The 23,445-nt window shown below is 40.2% G+C and overlaps 1 non-coding gene across 1 annotated transcript; it reads left to right on the top strand.

Annotated features, from left to right (window-relative positions):
- Positions 1–570: 570 nt before the first annotated feature.
- Positions 571–677, top strand: LOC118624939. The gene has a single exon (XR_004958575.1). It is a non-coding gene; the product is annotated as a U6 spliceosomal RNA (small nuclear RNA).
- Positions 678–23,445: the final 22,768 nt, after the last annotated feature.

Genomic DNA, 23,445 nt, shown 5'->3' with positions numbered 1-23,445 from the left:
CTTTCCTGATTATTTTCTAGAGGGCTGGCTGCTTTCACCCTTCTGATCTTCTCAGCTCATTACGGTATTTACTTCCTACTTCAGTGCACTGACCTGCGTTGTTTACATGCATGTGCCTTGTAGATAACCTTTCTCATATCCACCCAGCATTGCTGCTTCTGTCGGGCCCTTCACAGTGTGTATCTAACATTAGCAATTTGAACATAGTAGGGGATCATTGAATAATTGATATTTGGGTTACAAATCATCACTATGAGTTCCTTCAAGCAGTTCTTAAACCCTAAGGACCTTGCACTGCTTTGCAAATTCTATTTGAATTCTTTTGCAAAAATTTCCTTTCTTTTAAAATATTTTTAATTCTTTTTAAAAATTTTAAATAAAAGAAAAGGTTAAATAAATTATCACATGAAAGATGTTTATGAGGATTTTTAATAACATGGGAAATGCTTGGGTTGTCTTGTTAAAAGTAAGTCAGTATGCAAAATTACGCATGTGGCATTTTTTTACAACTACACAAACTATCACTTAAAATAAATATGAAATTCCTAATAACTAAGAAAATTGGGTCCAGTGCTTGGTTTGGCAGCACATATACTAAAATTGGAACGATACAGAGAAGATTAGCATGGCCCTTGCACAAGGATGACACGCAAATTCGTGAAGCGTTCCATATTTAAAAAAAGAAAAGAAAAGAAAATTGGATCTAGGGATGAATACTTATTTTTTTGAATCAACAATACTATGATTTTCTTCTAATTTCATTTGTAGAAAGAGAATGATTTTGTCCGCAGATGCTCTGTGTAGTTCATTTACTGTGCATGAAGAATGATTCTGCTTCACCTCACTAGAGGTCACTGTGGTTCTTTAGTTACTTTTTATCTATTTGGTGTCCCAGTTAGTAGGGGAGAAAGTATTCTGTCACAGTTATTATTTTTAGAAAAGTTAAGAGAAATGTTAAAATGATAGCCTCCTTTTTTAAATACAAAGAAACGTTTTCCAGAGCAATTGTATGACTTTTTCAGATTCTGTATTCCAGGCCATAACTATCAGAAATATTTCTGTTTTAATTTATTAGTAGGAAACATTATCACTATACCATTTATTCTGCTATTAAAATAGAGTTGCATCCATGCTTTCTATGGTGTGAAAACAATAGAGGACTAACCTTTTCTGTTTCTGGTTTAGTTTTTAATTTTTCTCCCAAAGATTGTTACCCAGCAGTACAGAAATATGGCTTCTAGAAGAATTCAGCAATGAAGTATTAAAATAAATTAATGACAGATGAGATGTGCACATATAAAGATCATTTCTAAGGTAAATGAAGAGATCCAACAAATTCTACCGATACAATTACTGTGTCTTTAAAAGAATTTCTCCCTGGTAAATTCAGCAAGGATATAGACCATGTTTTTCTGTTTGAAAAGCGATCACATATTAAGAATTTTAAAAAAAATGTAGCCCCAATATTAATAGGATGCATGCTGAGTATAATAACACCATCCAAAATGCCTAAGTGATGTGATAATCAAGGTCCTTAGCATTTCTACTGGAGTCTTCCATTTATTTGACTATAAACCAGAAAGCTCTAAATTTTATATCACTTTGAAAAGCTCATCTTTTTCTTTCATCTTCTTTTACTATTTGCAGCCTTGAAAAGTGGTGTCACAATCACCTCACCAGGTTATATTTATTTTTCACAACCTGGGTCATTTGGCTCCCTGCGTATACTTATTTCTATAGCATTTTTGCCAGATTCATAGAAATTTCCCCCATTCAAACTGTGTCTCAATGAGTCTCAAAGTTGATTACCCATTATTTGGCATGGGCCCTAAATTTAGCAGGATTAAAGAGATTAGGGCATGGGTTGCATGCTGGAAACCCACTGACCACTCCAATGATCTACAATATCCTGAAAAAGTTTGCACAGTTTCTGCTCCTGTCTTCTGACTAGAATGTACAGCTCCATTCCCCTAACTTGGCTGAGGCCGTGGGCAGCAGGCAGGGCTGAGTGTAGTGGGCAGCCCTGCTGTGCTCTAAAATCTTCCTTTCTCTGGTAGTTGCATTTCTTGCAAACCCAATCTCTATCCTTGCTTTGGGAGGCCACTTTCACAATTGGATCTCTCTAAAATGAGGTGATTAATGATTGTCTTGACACAGTTAACAAAGAATAACTGGCTAGCTAAGCCTTTTCTTTGAAAACATTTTTCTTTCAAAGGATGAATTCACCTTTCTGTCTGTAATCCAGAATTCTCCAAAGCTATTTAGAAATAATTTTTTTTTTCATGCTCTCCCCAGTTGGGGTTTCCATCATTCACCTTAGTGTTTCTTAAACTTTTAGATGATCTGCTTGAAAATTCATACTTTTGACGGGGGAGTGAGTATGTCATGGTGGTTTTCGAGTCAGAAAAAACTGGATTCAAGCTCTAGTTCTACCACTTATTAGTGTATGACTTTCAAGCCCTATAACCTCATTGAATTAATCTTGAGGTCCTCTTCTTTAAAATGAGGATAGTAACAGTGGTAAATGAGATAATGTATATGAAATGATTAATACTCTATTTGGTACATGGTAAGCACACACCATGTGGTAGGTTTTTTATTAGTAGTAGTAATAACAGTAGTAGAAGTAATAGATGTTTCTGTCAGTATAATTGACATGCTACTACAATGGAGGTGCATTTTGATTGGGAGAGTGGGCTGAGGTTAATGTGGTGTTGTCTGCAGAAAGCCAGTTCATGAGGGTGATCTGCGGTGCAAATTGACTGATACATTCAGTGACTACTTGATTGCTTATGAGGAGCCGAGCACCATTTCTAGGTCTCAGGTTTGCAATGGTAGAGCAAAATGAGGCCCTGCTCTCATGACGCTGACATTCTGGTGAGGGGAGACAGATGGTAATCAAGAAGTCCACAGATAGCCCTGGCCGGTTTTGCTCAGCGGTTAGAGCATCGGCCTGCGGTCCAGAGAGGCCCATGTTCGGTTCCCGCTAAGGGCATGTACCTCGGTTGCAGTTTGTCCCTGGCCCTGGTTGGGTCGTGCGCGAGGCAGCCACTCGATATGACCCTTTCACATTGATGTTTCTCTCTCTCTGTCTCTTCCTCTCTCTCCCTCCCACTCTGTCTGAACAAAGAATGAAAAAATGTCCTTGGGTGAGGATAAAAAAAAAAGTCCACAGTTAGCAGGAAATGCCTCGTGGGAAATACAATGCGGTGATGGGATCGAGTGAGTAGGAGTGTGAGATTGGGGATACTTTAGATTAGGTGCTCAGAGAAGGCCTCTTTGAAGAGGTGGCATTTGGACTGAGATCTGGTGACATAAGAAGCTGGCCAGGTGAAGATGGAGGTGGGGGGAACATTACAGATGAAGGGAGCAAAGTGCAAGGCCTTGAGGGGAGAAGCTTGCATGTCCAAGGAACAGAAGCTTGGTGAGGCTAGAGCCAGAGTGAGGTCATGAGGGGCCTCACAGGGCAGGGCAGGGGGCTTGGAAGTACATCTCTCATGTGCTCCCTGTGCTGTGACGGGAGCACACTGCTTCCTCTCGTGGTGGGTGAAGCATGGTGCTGACATTCTCCCAGCAAAAGTGAACTTTGATTCCTCCTTCCTTCTTTTCCCTTCCCTTCATCAGCTACTTTCTAAATTTTGCCCAGCTCATTAGTGTCCCTCCAACTGGACCTTGTCCATCTTTCTCTGTCACCTTCAGTTAGGTTCTCATTACTGGGCTTGGACTGGGGCTATGAGCTGGTCCCCCTGGCTCCCTGTCCACTGTTTCCTGTGGTCTACACGCTGAAGTACATTAGAAGCATACTCTGCCCCCAAACCACATTTGAGTAAGCCACCTTTCTGTCCCACGGCTCCTAATGGCTCCCTCTTGTCAGAGGAATAATAAGAAATACAATTTTTGTCTTGACATTCTCTATTCCTCACCCAGTTTTCCAGTTATAACTTCTACTTCACATATTCATTATTCCTTCAGCTAAACTGAACTACTTCTAAGAATTCCATAATGATGCTGTGAGATTTATTATTTATTTTATTGATTTTTAGAGAGAGCGGAAGGGAGAGGGAGAGAGAGAAACATCCATGAGCGAGAACATCGACTGGCTGCCCCCCCGCATGCCCCCCACTGAGGATTGGGCCCACAACCTGGGCATGTGTCCTGTCTGGGAATTGAACCAGTGAACTCCTGGTGCATGGGTGGACGTTCAACCAGTGAGCCACACCAGCTGGGCTTATTACTTATTTTTTGTTCCCAAGCCTTTGCTCATGTTGTTCTCTCAGATGGGAGGTCCTCCCCTCCAAACCTACCTGTTGTTCATGGCCCACCTCATAAGTCATCTTCTTCATAAACCTTTCCCTGACCCCCAAACTTGAGAGGACCCCTGCCTCTGTCCTCTGGAGGCACTTTGCCGAGCCTTCCCCATAATGCTCATCTCCTAAACTTGTAGTAATTGCTGTGCACATGTTCCAGTGTCCTTTCTAACTGCAGAGGCCTCCAGGTCTGGAACTAACACTCACTCGGGCTGGTTCCTTCAGGGTTCAGCCATGATTTTGGATATGTCTTTAAAAAAAATGAAAAGCAATATAAGCTACTTTGATGCAAGAATAAAAAAATAATAATAAAGGTCAGATGAGTATTATCTATAGGAGAAAAAAATGCAGCAGGCTGTTCTTATTGGGGTGGTCAGTGGAGGCATTTTCTGGAGGGGATGAAGCAGAGGTGATTCATGAAAAAAAGGTGTATTGGCCAAGTCTTGGACTTAGAACACAAAGCAATAAAATGAGCACAGGCTTTCTACTGTTTTTGGAACTGGGGTAAAATTTCAGCTGTTACTTGGTAGTTTGATCTTATTAACTTATTAATCATGAGATTATTAAGAGGATTAAAGAAAATAACATATGTAAATTAGCTGATATTAAGCAAACTTTGAGTGCTTAGCTCATCTAATCCTCCTAATGACTCAGTGAGATAATTATCCTTCCTCTCCTGCAGTGTGACTGAGATAAGGCATGCATGGCCTCTGGCACTGTGCCTGGTCTGTGAGAAGAGGTAACAAAAATGACAGCAATTTTTTTCTTGTTGATATTTATTGAAAGGCAACACTAATTAACATGTGAATGTTGTCTCAAGGAGCTTGATCAGCATTTTCCCTTAGGAAGGATGGTGAAGCCACAGAATAAATGGGGAGCATTGACTTGCATGTGTACATGTCGGAATAGTAGGGCAGGGGTTAAGTTTGAATTTCTGTTCCCATAAATGTTTTGGTGACAGAACGCACCAAAAAATCCACTAAATGTACCTTTTTGTGTTGGTCAATTTCATTCTTTCTTGACAACTCCAAGAGTACATGATTGGAAAAGTTGGTACTTATTACTTTTATGTTATCAAGAAATTCCAGCTATTAGAGAATTGGTTACATCGAAATGAACCAGACATTCTGTGTTGGGAGAACATACGTTAATCTTATTGGTCCCAAGGGCTTTCCTGCGCTGAGGCCTTCTAAACCAGCCTTGGCAAACCCCACGGCTAGTCTTTGAGAAATGAGTTTTGTCACCTTATGAACTGGTGTTTTTGAACTTCTAATTATTCCAAATAAAAATAAAATAAAATTAAAACCAGTGGGTCCTGGACTGTTTGGCTCAGCGGTTAGAGCAGCGGCCCTCGGATGAAAGAGTTGCGGATTTGATTCCAGTCAAGGGCACATATCTCAGTTGCGGTTCGTCCCCGACCGTGGTCAGGGTTGTGCAGGAGGCACGCAGTCGATGTGTCTCTCTCACATGGATGTTTCTCTCTCTCTCCCTCCCACACTATCTGAAGATAAATGGAAAAATATCCTCTGGTGAGGATTAAAAATAAAAACAAATTGGCTCCAACACATCAGTGTGACTTCTTTTCATAATTGTATTGGATATAACATTTTGTTTATATCTGGAGAAAAATTAAAATGTAGACAGCTTATTTTGTTCTAGATGTAATTTGATGTGAGTAAAGTTTCTGAAAAATCTGAAAATAGACAACTATATTATGGACTAGAAATTAGAATTCACATGTATGTTTAAGATGAAAAATATTGTTAAATTAAACTTTGAACTTAGCTCATTTCATTTTAGGCTGTTCTCCTAGGCCCTGGAGGGTTGCTTTTCATCTTCTTTTTAGATGTTAAGACATTATTAGCTATGAATACCACAGCTTGTATTACCCTTATCAGGTTTATCACACAGAGTAGGAGTAGAGAGTCACAGACCCATGGCTTGGATGGAGAAAACATGGGGATTAATCAGTCCTGAGAAGAGTGGGTGCTTCCGTGGAGGCTGAGGACCAATTGGGGGTACTGGAGAAAAAGGGCACCAGCACAAGAATGACCAGGGGCTCAAGACTTACTTTGCAGGTTTTCCCCGTGTTCATTGTATCCATTGTATCGTCCTTCACCTAAGAAGGCCCTCACATAGCTGCAGGGTGAATTGGGCTCATATTCATCTTCCTTCACTCTTTCCTCCTCTTCTTTTTTTTATCCTCACTCAAGGACATTTTTGCGTTTATCTTCAGATAGAGCGGGAGGGAGAGAGAGAGAAACATCAATGTGAAAGAGACACATCGAGTGGTTGCCACCCACACGACCTCAACTGGGGCAGGGACAAACTGCAACCAAAGTACATGCCCTTAGCGGGAACCAAACCCAGGACTCTCTGGTCCATGGGCCGATGCTTTAACCACTGAGCCAAACTGGCCAGGGCATTCCTCCTCTTCTTATGATGTCCTCTTCCCACTACCTAAGAAGGTAGAGAGGTACTATCATGATCTCATGAAGCTGGTTGCTCCATGATTAGGCACTGGATCTAGGTCCATCATTTGACAGATGCTTAAAGGATCTTAGAGGTCACATGCTCCAACCTCCTAGTATTCTACATCTACCAAACTAAGCCACTAGTGCCAGCTTCATGGGGGTATGACCTGTGCAGGTGCATGGGGCTCTGCATTTAGAAGAGCCCCACATTTACCTTTAAGGTTCTGCTGTCACTATCTTGAAATCCTTAACTTTTGAGCAAGGGGCTCTACATTTTTATTTTATACAGGGCCCCACAAATTATGTTGCTGTTCCTGTGAACCATACTGATATGCCTGTGACTTAAAGAATTGTAAGACAATTTGATTTTTAAAAAGAGAGTCTTAGGGAGTGTGGGAAGGATGAGTGGTGGAGGAGTTTAAGAACTCTCTGAAGGCTAGCAAGAGAGATAAATCTGTGGGGAAGCAGGAGTTTTCCTGGGAATCTTGAAAATACCCCATGTACCATAGATTTGTTCCACTTACAGATTATACCAGTTCTGCCTTTAGATAGTAATTTATTCCTTATTTCTATTCTGAATCTCCATGTTCCCTCTTAAAACCCATTCCCTTTTGTTCTAGTCTCGCTGCAGGTGCCGACAACTAGCCATTATCTCCTATGTACTTAATGGCCATTATAGTCACCCTCAACACTTTTTCAGACTAAGACATCTTAATTCTTTCATCCATTCACTTGAATGCTTTTAAAAAAATTGATGCTTCCTTAAAAAAGAACAGCTAGCTAGTTAAGGTTAGCATTGTTAAAACCAGGGTGCAATTAATTTCACATCTAGCTACAATATTGCTAAGAAAAGGAATAGACAAAGACAGAGATGGCACCAATGAAAATCGCTTTTTGGAATTAGGATAAAATTAGGTAAGCATTTTGTAATTACAAAGTAATTTGAAAATCAAGTAGTTAGACTAAAACATTGATCAGGAAAAGGATGATGGGCAAGGAAAGAACAGAAGAATTCATTGAAAACAACCTCCTCTGCAGAGAGTTTTTGAGAGACATTGGAGTGCTACCAGTAGAAATACCAAAGCTCATGATTTAGGCAAAAGCTTTGTGGATAGAAAATGTGGTCTTGCAAGGGCATGAGGACTAAGTTCCACCCAGTGAAGGCTATATCTGTGTCGGTGTGTGAACACTTTCCATACACATATCCACAAGGAGATGTAAAGGGGTGAATTCCATTTTATGTTCAAATGCTGAATACAAATAGGTGGCTCATGATTGGATAAGCAAAAAGGAAAAGAACAACGAAGCAGTAACAGAAGGAATAGAGGCTCGATTTGGTGTAATATCATGTATTCCTCTAGTAATTCACTTCAGAGAGACAGTGATTTAATTTCCACAAAACAGCGGCCTTAATACACTCAAGGTTGATGCATCAGAAAGTCTTTATTATTATTATTGTTTTTTCCTAGCAGGAGAGTTGCATTTTTCTCTCTCTCAGGTTGACAGTCAGTGGCCACTGGGTGACATAAAGGGGCCTTATTTAAGATGGACAGTGAAGCCCCTCCTGGAGATGCTGATGGGTCACCCTGGTGTCAGGTGGAGTGAAGATTTCACACTCATTAAGGTGGAATGTAGGAAGCCTATTTCTTGCCACGTCCTATATGTTCACTTCTGGGAAAATCATCTAACTTCTCTGTATCTTGATTTTCTTATGTACAGAAAGCACTGAAAATAGCAACCTATCTGAGACTGTTGTGAAAATAAAATGAATTAACAGATAAAAAAAGTGCTTTAAGACGTTATAGTGTATTGTTCTTATACATTAAGGAAGTCCATTAATAATATGAAAATTAAGGAAAGATATTAACCACTTTATCAAGGAGATGCACATTCATTGTGCTCTTTGCTGTGGAGACAAAAGGGGAATTGGACTGGTGTTTCCCATCAGAGAATTTCTAGTCTAGTTGAGAAACAAAAATAATATTGATTGTGGCGAGTTCTTTGGCATTTTATACACCTGAAAATCAGACTGACTATACATATTCAAGAAGTGCAAATCACAAACTCTGTCTGGGTTTGAATCCTAGTTTACAGATAAAAAAAATTGAGGGTTAAAGGGGGTCAAATGTCTCACCTCAGTTTTTAAATCTGTAGACAGACATGAATGGCACCTCATAACATTGTTGTAAGGATTAATTGAAAGAACAGCATACCTGAAACTAACAGCTGATAAACTTTTAATAGATGTTCATTGTTATTGCTCTATGTATAGATATACATCTCCTAAACTTATTTGACTTCCCAAAGTGGGTTTCTTTTTCTTTTTGGTGATGGGAAATCTTCGAGGCCTATTGCTCCTTGGAACATTCTTTGGGACATGAGTATATGGTTGTAGGCAATAACTACATTACTCATTTGGAGAGTGAGCACTCAGGGCTGGGGTCATTGGGAAAGTCTTCATAAATATGAGAGGATTTAAACTGGGGCTTAAAATAATGAATGATTTGGCAAAAAATAAAAAATAAAAAATGCAGAAACCATGGTTGGGATTATAGCAGGTAGAACACTCTAGGTTGACGTAAGGCATATGAGAAAGAAAGATGGAAAGGTGGGACTAGAAGCTGACTGAATTCCCAGGCAAGGCCTTGGATAAAACCCTTGGATTTTATCTCATGGGTGGAGAGAAGCCATTAGCGGGATTTAAGAAAGAATAATCTGATGTTTTTATCCACAGCGAATGGATATTAAAAGGTGTTGAGCGTGTCTTGAGTTAGGACACTGTCTGGGAAGTTACTGAATGAGATTCAAGGCCCAGGCTGAATTGATGGGATGGACATATAAACCAGGAGAGATGTGAGGGATTAAAGAAAGAAGCAAGACTAATTTGTGGTTGGCTGTGGGATTTGAGGGGAGGGGCAACAATGCCTGTCAGGTTTCACATTGTGGTAATTTGAGGAATCGTGTTTCTCAACACTGCCTTATTTTTTTCAGTGATTCATTTACCAAATACTTTCTGGGTGCTTACTGTGTTCAGGATACCGTGTAGGTGCTGAGATTGTTAGGAAAAAAAATAGTGAGACCTGGTCTCTGTTCTCAACGTGTTTGCAGATTTGTTTCTGTTTGTAACACCTATAATTGTGTGGGTCTAGTGTTATAATGTAGACATGAAAAAAATATAGAAGAGGGTGAACTGGGAAGAATTTATGGAGGAGATAGCATTTGAGCAGGTCTTGCCCATGGTTAGAAATTTGACAAGGCATGGAAAGGTACCACTGCAGAAATAAAGAAGTCAAGAAAGTAAGTTGGTGGAGGTTGGGGAAGACATGAATTCTGTTTTAATTTTTTATTTTATTTTTAAATATGTTTTTATTTTTTATTTATTAATTTTTTTAGAGAGAGAGTAAAGGAGAGATAGAAACATCAATGTGAGAGAGATACATCAATTGGCTGCCTCTTGCACACCCCCTATTGGAGATAGAACCCACAACCTGGGCATGTGCCCTGAGCAGGAATCGAACTGGGACCTCTCAGTCCATGGGACAATGCTCAATCCACTGAGCCACACCGGCTGGGCTGAATTCTGTTTTAGATGGACCAAGTACAAAGTGATAATAGAATACAAGAGTGGAGGTGACTGGAAGTTTCCTGGAGAGAAGGAACTGGGAGGGAATCCTGTTTATAATGAATCTGCCAAATGGTTAATGGGCCATAGCTTGAACACTTTCTGTGACGGAGCTCCCCTCACCTCATGATACAGCTTATTATATTGTCAAACAATTCCAATTCCAGAGTTTGATCTTGGTCTTTAAGTGAGTTGCAGGCTATTAGAGGTGTTCAAACAAGTGATAACTTGATTGAAGGGCTGTTGATTAAAGAAATAATCTGTGACTCCTGTGTAGGATGAACGAGAGAGGAGAACTGGCAGCAAGGACACAGGCGGGAGGCCAGCTCCAATCGTTAAACGTTTGTCTAACACTGCACTGAGTCAGTCTTCCTTCATTCATGGGTCTAGTTTAACTTGATTGGAGCAACACAGAATAAATCTACTCTTTCTTCCACATGACTAATTCTACATTCTTTTACGGTCTTTCTTTCTTTCTTTTTTTAAAAAGAATCATGCTCTGATTTTTACACCTCATGGAACACCTTTGTAGACCTCCAACATGTTTACCCATTCACTCAGGTATTGGTCAAAACTGATGTGTAAATATTTTATTGTATGATCTAGGGAGCAGGAGTGAGGCATAAGGAGCCATGCAGGGAAAGAGAGTCAATAAAAAATGTATTTTCATGTTGGCTACTGCTTAGGGGGACAGGATGCTCCATTTTATGGCAGGGATCCAAGGAGGCATATGAGATGCGTCTCAAGACTCTCTGCCCAAGGAAAGCATCTACTCATTTTTCTCATCTCCCATTGATCAGAGGTTTGCTGAGCGGGGCATTAACTCTCCTTTACTCTCAGGTCGCAAATGCCTCAGCAGGAGCATCCTCCCCAAACCCACCTTCTCAGCAGAGGAGACTTGAAGAGGAAATAAAAGACAGCAGACTGGATCTGAGGTAAGTGCTGATAGGCATATTTTTGGAAAGGTGATCTGGTTCTGTGGCAGTAGCTGGAATTAGGTAGGACCAAGAGATTCAGAAATGGGGCACGAGAGATATCAGATGCATCTGCTACCCACCGGGCTCTTTGCTGGGCTCTGGATGAACTCCAGTCTCTCTACATTTCTTTCAAAGCTGGTGCTCAGAATTAAATAAGCCCTCCAAATATAGTCTGTGCAGAGGAGATTTTAAGTCAGAGAGGAAGGTTGGTGTCAGGGCTGTGGAAAAATGATATAAGATGAACTTATCGCAAATACTTGACACATACTCTCCTTAATTCTCTAAACATACATTGCCACTTGTGAAGTTCAGCAACAAACACCCAGGATTTGGCAGACACTGTGCTCGGTGCTGGAGGGTGGGGTCATCCTAATGAATAAGGCATAATCTTTTTTTTTAAAAATCTTCACCTGAGGATATGTTCATTGATTTTGGAGAGGACGGAAGGGTGGGGGGAAAGAGAGAGAGAGAGAGAGAGAGAGAGAGAGAGAGAGAGAGAGAGATTGAGAGAGAGAGAGAGAGAGAGAGATTGAGAGAGAGAGAGAGAGAGAGAGAGAGAGAGAGAGAGAGAAGAGGAGAGAGAAACATGTATTGGTTACCCACCTACGTGCCCTGACCGGGGATAGAACCTGCAACCTTTTTGGTGCACAGGAGAATGCTCCAACCAACTGAGCCACCCAGGGGCAAGGTATAATCTTGACCTTTAGGAGGGCTCAGCCAAGTTGGGGAGGCTGAAAAAGGAGCCAACTAATTAGAATAAGGTGGATGGGCTGCAATGGATGGAGAAACAATTGAGAGAAGAGAGTGATTAGCTTTCCGTCAGGTGGATGGATCAGAGAAGGAGTCGGAAGATTTGGGGGTGGTTTGGTTCTTCATCACATGTGCCAAGAGGAAGGGGCAGAGCTCACAAGGGGTTCACTGCATTGAGGCTGAGGTGTGATCTGAACTGCTGGCAAAACTGAACAGTCCTCGGATTCCTGGTTTCAAGTTAACTGTGAAGCCACTAGACGCTCCTTATATTAGAAGCTGCATTAAAAGCCAGTGCACTTCTTTTTAAACAAATATTCTTAGCTTAAACATTGCAGCCTTTTACTTATGTTTCTCTTTGAGTACCTGGAGCCACTGTTCCATCTCTTAGCAGTCACATCTCTCCCACGGGACTCACTGCTTCCGATTTCTCTAGTGTACTAAAAGAGACCTTGACTGTACAAGGTTAAACTGAAGCTGAAGTCGGGTATTTTTTTTCCTCTCTCTTTTTTCCTTGGCAAGAACACCACAGAGCCTTTGTAAACAAAAGCCAGGATGCAGACGGTCCAGGAGCAGTTTCAGCTGAAACAAGTAAAATTTTTTTAACATGGTAAATTGAAGAATAGCTCAGGAAAATAAGGAGCAGGTGGCTTTGCAGCCTGGAGGGCAGAAGGCCTGGTTTGAAGACAGAGCACACTTGTGGCTTGTCACGTGTTCCCACATATCACTTTAGCCCTTGGACAGAGGGCAGCTCTGAGCCTCCTGTCCTCTGCCCCTCCATCCCAGGCCCCCTGACAAACATATGGGAAGGATTTAGAGACAAGGGAAAAGCCCAGAAATCAAATGTGGAGAGAAATTATGTGGCTAACAGCTGGAATTCATGAAGCTCCATATTAAGTGAAGGATTGATAGTAAGAAATTCAAAACACCCTTTCCCAAAAGGAAGACAAATTAATAGCTTGAGGACAAAAAAGACATGTCAAGATTCTTGGCTTCTCTTTAAATGTAACAGTAATGCTTATGTTTGTTTTTATAAAGGATAGCTATGGTTATATTTGTCATAAATTTGGAAATATTGGATCCAAGGATGAATATGAGAAATGCATTAACTAAATGCCGAGATGAATGTAAAATTGGACTGCCTGCCCATTGTACTTTGCTGTCTTTCTTATTGAGGTGTGTTAATATTAAATAAAATAATTATTTATGAAGCCTTTTATCTAAGTTATCTTATTTAGTCCTCCCCATGCACACTAAGAAATACGCATTTTATAACCTCTCTCTGCTTAGGAGGAAATCAATGCTAAAAAGATGAATTTGCCCAACATCACAGAGTGCCAGACAAGACCTTAAACCCAGGTCTTCTGCTTCCAACACCCATGGGTGTATTTACTATACTGGAAATTCTAAATCTAGATGAGTTTCCAAAATAGCCTTGGAGCTGCTGAAATCCACTAATTCCTAGAATGGGCTCTAGAATCTATATGCTTAAAAATCTCTGACGTGATTCTGATGATCAACCTGTTTTGGGACCCACTGTATTTAGATTAATGAAATGTCATTTTCTCATAAATCAGTTTGAATTCTTCTTTACTCTGGGGATGCTGGTGAGTGGATATTTTGAAGGTCAACAGAACCACACCTGGGAAGCATTAGAATCCACCCAACCATGCAGCCTGCAACAATTTTGGGCGGGCTGGTTCAGTTGGATTACTAGCATCTGGAAGCAAGCACATGATACGGGGAGGCTAGATAATAACACCATAAAGTGATGTTTCCCGACCTTATCCTGGGCAAAGCCACATCTATGAAAGTGCTGGGACACACCCTGGGACTGTCAATATCAAAGACGTAGAGCTACAGGTTGGGACCACTTGAGCAAAACCAAAATCAGAGGATTCAGATAATATGCCATCAAAATACAATATACTTACTGTTTTGGTTTCTGGAAAAAGTTGAGAGGTACAGTGAATATGGAAAACAGCCAGGGTCCTAATGAGTAGCCAGGCTAATTCTTCTTAATGTTTGTGAACATGGGGAGGTGATATACATGATTTGATGTTTGGTGGGTCTAGTTTTGAATCCCAGCTGTATCACTTAGTGACCTTCCGGAACCACTGAACTTCCTTGAACCTCAATCTGTGTATACCTATATGGAGAGTAATGATACTTTTACCATAATTTAGAGGCTTGAATTAAATACTGGACATAAATGATTAATCCAGCGGCTATAAATAGTAAGCACCATGTACATTGCAGTGTTATTTCTGTCTCTTACATCCAAGAGATCTTAAATGTAATCAGTAAAGGCTGTAAATGTTTTAATGAATGCTTAAGCAAAGTAGGTTTCAAATGCAGAAAAATTCACCCTAGTAAAAAGCAATAAAAATACCACAATGCATGAGGTCCTATCTTAATCAAGGCCTGCTGTCAGCTTCTAGATACACGTCGAACAGAGACACAGTTGAACATAAGAAACTGTTTCTGTATAAGGGAGCAAGAGGAAAGTGCTCCCAAGAATTTGGAAACCAGGGAATAAATGCGGTCTCTGCACCTAGCAGGCTAGGACAAAGATATGAAAGTCACTTTGTGAATGACTTTACATGGAGTCATCAAGACTGGACTGTAACCTGATTAACTAGATGAACATAGTTAGAGACGGAACTGAAGTCGGCCAGCAATGGAAAAACAGAAAATGGAAAGTCAGAGAGGCAAATGATGGTGAGTGCCCTCCTAGAATTACCCAGGGGAGGAGTTTTAGCTGAGAGACATTGAATATTTCTTTTCCATTGACACGACCTTCTACATGGTGGGATGTCTACCTCAGGCTGTCTTAGCTCAGTGTCTCAACATGGTCAAAGCATGTAACTAATTTATTTTGTATGGATTCTAAACATTTCATAAAATAATATGATTATAATTTATCTCCCTGTGTAGTTTGCTTATAGAGAAAAAGAACACACCAGGCCGAGGATGCTAATAACCTGCTTCTGCTTACATCTGTTATTGTAAAATAATAAGTTGGTTTCTTTGGTTTATACTTCAGTCTTTTGTAAGCCTGAGTCAGCCTCCTTGAGTCTGTTTATCTCCGGACTGGAGTTTTGGAACCTGCAAGGTTCACAGCAGAACCTTGGACAGTAATGAGTGAGCAAAACAACGTGTGCTACCTGACAGTGCCTCCTGCCAGCCACTCTGCTGGTCTCCCTGGCGACCGGAGACCTTACTGCACACCTTCTACTCACCATGGGGAAAGAGAACAATCTAGGAAGAGAAACTACACATTGGGTTTCAAACCAATGGGAAGAGTTTTGCTCCGGCTAAATCAAGAACCAGCTTCAAGTGATAATGGTTTTCAGAGAAGATAAGCATTTTGTCCCCTGGCTGACCAGGAGTCTAGATTTTCTGAGATATCTATTTCAAGCTCCAATTACTCTAACAATAATTTCAAAGCACCACAGGCTCTGCTAACATGTTTCCTTATCATTTGTGCCCAGTTGTCTGTTTCTAGCTTCACTGTCTTGCCTCTTCTGATCTTTGGTGGTGTCACGTATCTCACATACACCCAAGGGGCACCGACACCCAAACACCTGAGGAGGCCTGGGGTTAGACTTCTCCAGGGGAAGATTTCTTATGTCACTTTGCAAGGTCACTACCAGTGCTTGTGAATTGGCCCCTGGGCCTTCAGTTCTGCCTACCCTCCAGCTCCCACACTGAGTGATTTTTCTAAAGTGCATATCTGAATACATCACACTCAAGTTTGAAATCTTTCATTGGTTGCCTATTATTCCCAGTTCAAGTCCCCACTGATCAGCATGTCTTAGTAGGCTGTGCGGGCCTGTCCTTTGCTAACTACTCCAGCCTCTTTTCTTGCAATTTACCCCTCTCATTCCAATAAGATCTACTAATCTACTTTATTAAAAATATTTTTGCACTTAAAAGCCTCTTGGCCTTTGCACATACATTTACTTCTCTTTTTTCTAGTTGCCTAGAAAGTCGTTTTTTGTTGAGACACTACTTCTTTTGGGAAACATAAAATTAATTTATTAAAAAATATTTATTAAGCATCCTCAGTGTGCCAGACACTATTCTAGTTATCTGGGATACAATGGTAAACAAAACAGGGAAAGATCTACTTACATTATTGGATACTAATGACTTATTTCCTTGTCCTATTTCTCTGAACTTTAAAATCCCCGAAGATGGGGCATGTGTGTTATTTACCACTCTGTTCCCAAAGCCTGGAAGAATGTGTTGGCATGTAGTCAACACTCAGTAAGAGATGCAAGCAGCCTCAGAGAAAGGATGGCAGACTTCTTTTGAAAAGGAAACATTTTCTGTAAAGTAAATACTTTAGAATATTTTGGTCCCGATGGTCTCTGTCACAACTATGCAATGCTTCTGTTGTAACACAAGCAATCAGAGACAATATATGAGCAAACGGGCATGGACGTGTCTCAGTCAAGCTTAGAAGACCTGTGAAGTTTCTTCTAGGCTCACAGTTCCTTCACTATTTTATCTGTTTGGTGTATTGCTGTACTCCCAGCGTTTAGATCCATCTCTGGAACAGAGAAGATGCATAGTATAATTTGTTGAATGGAGGCATTAAAGTGGATTTAGACAGAGTTTAGGTGTGACTCCAAGACTTTCTGACTTCAATATCCATGATGTTTGTATGACATATCTTACTGGTTGTTTTATTGAATATAGATATTGAGGATCAGAATTCTCAAGACACTGGGAACGACAATTCTGGTCAGTTAATTGAAAGTCATTATGCATTTTCTAATATTAAGATAACTTGCCCAATCAGATCCCTGCCAAAATTTGTTTTTCAGTCCTAAACAATGATAAATCCCTCTTAATAGCATATAAGGAATTAGGTAGTGGGCAGGGGCGTAGTACTGGCTGATGAACCACTAATACAGAGTATGTGTAAAGTGAGAAATACCTTTAGGATATATAGGTGGTACAGAGAGCAGAGCAATTTACTTTATAGCAAGCGGAAGGGTCAGAGAAGCATTCAGAATGTGGGAAGGCCTGTAAAAGATCCTAGGGTGGTACACATTCCTTTCTATATGTTCAAAATCGGGAGTGAGCGCACATGAGGAACCTGCTTAGATTAAGTTATAGCCTGAGTTGCAGGCAGAATTTAGTAGAGCCAACATTCCTAGTTTCCAGTCATCCGTGAAACCACTTAAAACTCCTTATGTAAGAAATGATTGATATTTTAATGCATTCATTTTGAACAAATATTCCTAGCTCAACCATTGCAACCTTTTACTTATGTGTGTATTTGAGTATTGCAGGTCATTGTTTTCTCCCTTGAGAATCATATTTTTCCACTTTTTTCCCCATGTTGTTCTAGTATGCTAAAAAGATACTTTGATTTTAAAAGGTTAAATGGAAGATAAAATAGAGTAAACCAGCTGAACTTTTTGCTTCGTGAACTTGGTGGAAGTGTTGAGTCACCTGCTTTATCTGGTAAGTGGAACCAGAACCTGTCGCTCTGCAGCCTGAATCCATTCGCAGTATCTTTGGTTCCATATTGGCTTATGACCAATGCCCAACGCTTCACCCATGAGTCATTAAACCCATCTGCACTTTCCCCGTTTCCTAATCTTCTTGCAATTCATCCTTGTGTCCAATGGTTCAGTGCTCTAGCTTGGTATTCTGATGACTGAGAGAATAGAAATGGCAATAAAATGTGTATGTGACACAATACGTTAAAATGAAATTCCCTTTCGAGAGGCCTTCTTAGCAACCCCAAATTTCCCCCAAACCATTTCAAACCCTTTGAAATATTTGAAGCTTTCAGTTGCCCTTGTACCTTCATGAGAGGCCAATGAATAGAGCAAGAGTATCTGCTAGCTCTGCACATGCTTTGCCACAAAATTCAGACTTTATAGGGTAGCTCTACTTTCTAATGTTTCTGATTAACTGCCCTTATGGAAGAAAACAAAGCATAAATAATCTGATATAGATAGCAGCTGATGCATGTGTGTGTGTTTGATGTCCTAGAAAACTAGTACTTTAAATGAAACAGTGAAGTGTCATTGATGGCTGAACTCAGGATGAAAAAACAAGATGCCCAACTTTTTGACTACTGCTCAATTCCCTGAAATCCATGTCATTTTTAAAAATATTAATTAATTAATTTTTGTTACAGATGTTTCTCATTTTCCCCCCATTAACACCCTCCTCTCAACACCCCCTCACAGTATTTTTGTCTGTGTCCACTGGTTATGCATATATGCATATAAATTCCTTGGTTTATCTCTTTCCACCTTCCCCCAGCCCTTCCTCTGAAGTTTGTCAGTCTGATCCCTAATTCTATGTCTCTGAGTCTGTTTTGTTAATCAGCTTATTTTGTTCATTGTATTGCATAAGTAATAAGATCATGTTTTTTTTTGTAAGTGCCCCTAGTGAACATAACAGTCTGAGTAATGGGGTAGTCCCAGAGATGTGGACTGGGGTACAGATTGACAATCCCCAGAAGAAGGGGTAATGGGGGAGAGATAAACCACAGAACTTATATGCATGTATGAATGGACAACAGAGCTGGAGACAGGGTGGGGAGGGTAGGGGAGAGGGAAATCAGTGGGGGAAAAAGGAGAAACATCTGTAACAAAAATAAATAAATTAATTAAAAATAAGATTATGTGATATTTGTCTTTCTCTGATTGGCTTATTTTGCTTAGCATAATACTCTCCAAGTCCCTCCACGTCCTCTCAAAGGATAAGAGATCTTTCTTCCTTTTAGCTGCATAGTATTCCATTGTGTATATGTACCACAGCTTTTTTTTTATTTTTTTTTTTTATCATCCTCATCCGAGGACATTTTTCCATTTTTTGTTCAGGTAGAGGGGAGGGAGAGAGAGAGAGAGAGAGAGAGAGAGAAACATCGACGTGAAAGGGACACATCAAGTGGTTGCCACCCGCACGACCAACCAGGGCAGGGGACAAACTGCAACCAAGGTACGCGCCCTTAGCAGGAACCGAACCCGGGTCTATTAGGACCGCAGGCCGACGTTCTAACTGCTGAGCGAAACCGGCCAGGGCTGTACCACAGCTTTTTTATCCATTCATCTACTGATGGACACTTGGGCTGTTTTCAGATCTTAGCTATTGTAAATAGCGCTGCTATGAACATAGGTGTGTATATATTCTTTCTGATTAGTGTTTTAGGCTTCTTAGGATGTATTCCTGGAATGGGATCACTGGGTCAAATGGCAGTTTCATTTTTAACTTTTTGAGGAAACTCCATAATGTTTTCCATAGTGGCTGCACCAGTCTACATTTCCACCAGCAGTGTACCAGAGTCCCCTTTTCTCCACAACCTTGCAAGCACTTGTTTAACGATCTGTTGATGGCAGCCATTCTGGTAGGTAAGAGGTGATACCTCATCATTGTTTTAATTTGCATCTCTGATGATTAGTGACATTGAGCATTTTTTCATATGTCTCCTGGCCATTTGTATGTCCTGTTTGGAGAGGTGTCCATTTAGGTCCTCTGCCTATTAAAAATATTTTTTTTTGTTCTTTATTGATTATAAAGAGAGAGGAAGGGAGAAGGAGAGAGAGATAGAAACATCAATGAGAGAGAACATCGATTGGCCACCTCCTGCATGCCCAGCTACTGGGGGTTGGGCCCACAACCTGGGCATGTGCACTGAGCAGGAATTAAACCGGTGACCTCTTGGTGCATGGGTCGATGCTCAACTACTGAGCCACACTGGCTGGGTGCCTCTGCCCATTTTTAAATTGGATTCTTTGTCTTTTGAGGAGCTGGAACTCTACATATTTTGGAAATTAACCCCTTATCTGATGTATCATTGGCAGCTATGTTCTCCTATACAGTGGGTTCCCTTTCCATTTTGGTGCTTGTTTCCTTTGCTGTGCAGAAGCTTTCCAGTTTGATGTGGTCCCATGTGTTCATTGTTCTTTGTTTGTCTTGCCCTAGATGATGTATCAGTGAAAATTCTGTGTGTGATATCTGAGATTTTGCTGCCTACATTTTCTTCTAGAAATCCATGTCATTTTAACAGCAGTTATTTTCACAGAAAGAGTCAGGAATGGCCTGAAAACTATGGAAGAATTTGGCAGACTAAGTGGAAGGGAGGAGACTTGGAATGGGGAAGGAAAAAGGTGTAAGACATGGGAATATTCTATTCACAGGAGTGGGGCAGGTGCTGGGGGTGGGCAGTGGGGAGAAGATAGATTTAGCTGCTAATGTTGGCTGGCATTTAGCTTTTCCTGTCCCATCATTAGATCCTAGCTAGGAAGTCCCCCTCAAGCTGAAGTAACTGATGAGTATTCTGTAAGCAGGCAGATGGAGCACAGTGATAGGGAATCCAAACAGATGTGATGTTCAGGAGTTCATTCAGGAGTTCATCCTTCTGGAACAACAGTAGAGAGAGGGGACTAGCCTACATGGCTAGGGGTGAAATTGAGGAGGACAGAGTATCAGGTTAGGGGGATGCTAAGTTTTATAAGAGAGTTCAAACTGGTCACAAAGAGAAGCTTTTCATGCTGATGTTGAGAACTTAGATGTGAAACCAGGAGAATCATAGAACCAAATATATGACAGCAAAGAGCCATGGGTCCAGATTGAAGGGTGGTCCTGGTATATACCTGACACACAGAATGTGGCCCAGCTGACTTTCACATGCTCGGTTTAGGGTGCCATCTGGGGCATCTAGCCACAGTGAAAGGGTGGGCGGTATTGACAGACAAATGACTGTCACCCACCGTAGCTTTGTCAGGATATAGGGTGCTATCCAGCACAATGCTACTCCTTAAGTTAGTTTCAAGTGTCCAGAAGGTTTGTGCTCTGAGCAGATTTTCTCAGCTGGCCTGGAGAGGCCATGGATTGTGATTGACTAGACGTTATTCCTCAGTTTGATGTGTGGAAGAGCAATGGTGGCCCTAGAGGCAAAGGCTGCAATGAAGGAACTGGCCAGAGAAAAACAACTGGGAAGACTATTGGGTAGGCAAATTTTAACTACTTCTTTTCAGTGATAGAGATAAGAGATATACTTTAAAAAGTATTTCCAATGGGAAATCAATTAAGTAACTGAATAGTCACATACTGTAGATTTCTTAAAAAAAAAAGGTGTCACTAAAAATACTTTCAACATTTATTGACATGTGGAACGGTACTTAAAACAACATTGCACTTATTTCTGGAACTTTAAGCCATTCTTTATGTTTATTTAATGAAGCTCAGTCCTCAAATACTTTCTCCCCACTTTTCAAGTACAAAATGATAGAGTTTTATCCATTATGACTTCCATTTCCAAAAGGGGGCTGCAGGGTTGCTACTGGCGGAGGGGTTGGTTAAGAGAGTTTCTGTAACTTTGGGGCAGGCATAAAAATTAATTGGTGACACCCATTTCAAAAGGATGCTGTTGTTAATGCGAGAAAGTTGAATCACTATTTACTAACATCCATCGTTGTGAGAAATTGACCTTAGGTCTTGAAGGTAAAGTGAGCTAGTGATGAAGAGACATTTAAATGGAGTTTCTCTTTTGAGATTGGATGCATCTGAATGATTACAGTCATGAGAATGTGCGGTTATAGTTAAGACTTTGTGAGTTAAAAAATGATTTTTCTTGTAGGATTTCAAATAGTCAAGTCACTTTTGTTGAGTCGTGCTCAGTAATCTTGAGCTTCTAAAACTAAATTGCAAGGTAAACATAATTGACACACGATGAAACCATTAATTCTCTATCTACCCAAAGTTTTCTTTTATTGTGATTTCTTACTAGCACACTGCTGTCAAAATCTAGTTTCACAAGTGCCCAAGCAAATAAATCTAGAGTATTGATCATTCAGTGACTGCTAATAACTGTAGCTTATAATTTGTTTCATTAGTGAAAACAAAAAAAGAGGTCTACTTGTTTTATCCTTGCTATATATTTTTCAAGAAGGTGCTTGCTTTTGCTATGTTAGCTATTCATTTTTTAAATGTAAAATAAGCAGGGAAAACCTCATACAAATGTTATGGTTTGTTGGCATTGAAGCTGAGGTTGCCTTCAGGCTACATTAATTTATGTATCTTCTTTTACTTAATTCCTCTGTTTTGTTTTAATTTATCAGCTGTCTCTGTGCAAGGCAGAAGGCCTATTTTTCAAACAAGATTACCCTTTTTGATAGTAGGCAACTCATCTTATTCTCTCCAGAGCACATTTTTATAGGAATAAAAGGATATATTTTAAAGATCATCAACTGTGTCTCAGGGTTTACAAATGCAAAAGAAGTATGCAAAAGGAAGGACAGGAAACTGATTTGTTGGTGCAAATTTCAGTGACAAAATCTTTTCATTGTTGGCTAATCTTTTACTAGTGTATGTGTAAGAATGATTTCATGGGTAGAGAAGATGAATTTTCCTTGGCAATTTATGGGATCAGCCTTTGTTGGATGCCTAGAGAGATGAGAGATGGCAGTTTAGTTGCAATGATTTGCTCTCTGGAGCAGAGGCAACCTTGTGGCTAGCCTACTCACAGGAACTGAGAATTGCAATATGGGAGGGGAGATTTGCTCAGGAGAGGCCAATCTTGTATGCATAAGAACTGGGAATTTTAAAATACAGATGTGTATCACCAGATTTGTAATATTCTAAAACAATTTTTTTTTGTTTGACCTTATGACGAAAACTTCAAAATGAGGGTACATTGTGGTTCTAGATTAAGAACATTATCTACTTTGCAAAATAACATTATCCACAATTTGGTTCAGTGGTATTGTCTTTAGAGTTCAAAATTTGCATCTTCTGCTGCTGTTGGGAGATGATTTAATCACATCTCTCTCTCTCTCTCTCTCTCTCTCTCACTCTCTCTCACTCAGTATTTCCTGTAGGACCCAGACTATTGGCTATAATTTAAGACAGTATTACAGTGTTATCACATGTGGCTACTGGCACCTGAAATGTGGTTAGTCTAAGCTAAGCTGTGTTGTAAGTATACAATACAAAATACATACCAGGTTTCAAACACAATGTTAAAAAAAGATGAAAAATAACAATAATTTTCTCTATGATTACATGTTGAAATAGTTATACTTTTAATATATTGAGTTAAATAAAATATATTATTAAAATTAATTTCACTTGTTTTTACTTGTTTGATGTGGTTACTAGAAAATTTACCTATGTGGTTTGCAGTTTATTACTATGAACAGTACTGGCTTAAGAATGTACATCATGACAGCGATCCTCTGGCATTCCTCCGTGAGCTAGGAGAAGTTCCTGCAACTCCAGTTACTGGGCCCCGACATCCAGAGATCCTATCCCTGCTGTCTCCTTGGAGGCTCCTCCGTGGC

This window comes from Molossus molossus, unplaced genomic scaffold, assembly GCF_014108415.1.
Source record: "Molossus molossus isolate mMolMol1 unplaced genomic scaffold, mMolMol1.p scaffold_m16_p_10, whole genome shotgun sequence".
Lineage (NCBI taxonomy): Eukaryota > Metazoa > Chordata > Mammalia > Chiroptera > Molossidae > Molossus > Molossus molossus.
This window is presented reverse-complemented; position numbering and strand designations above follow the sequence as displayed.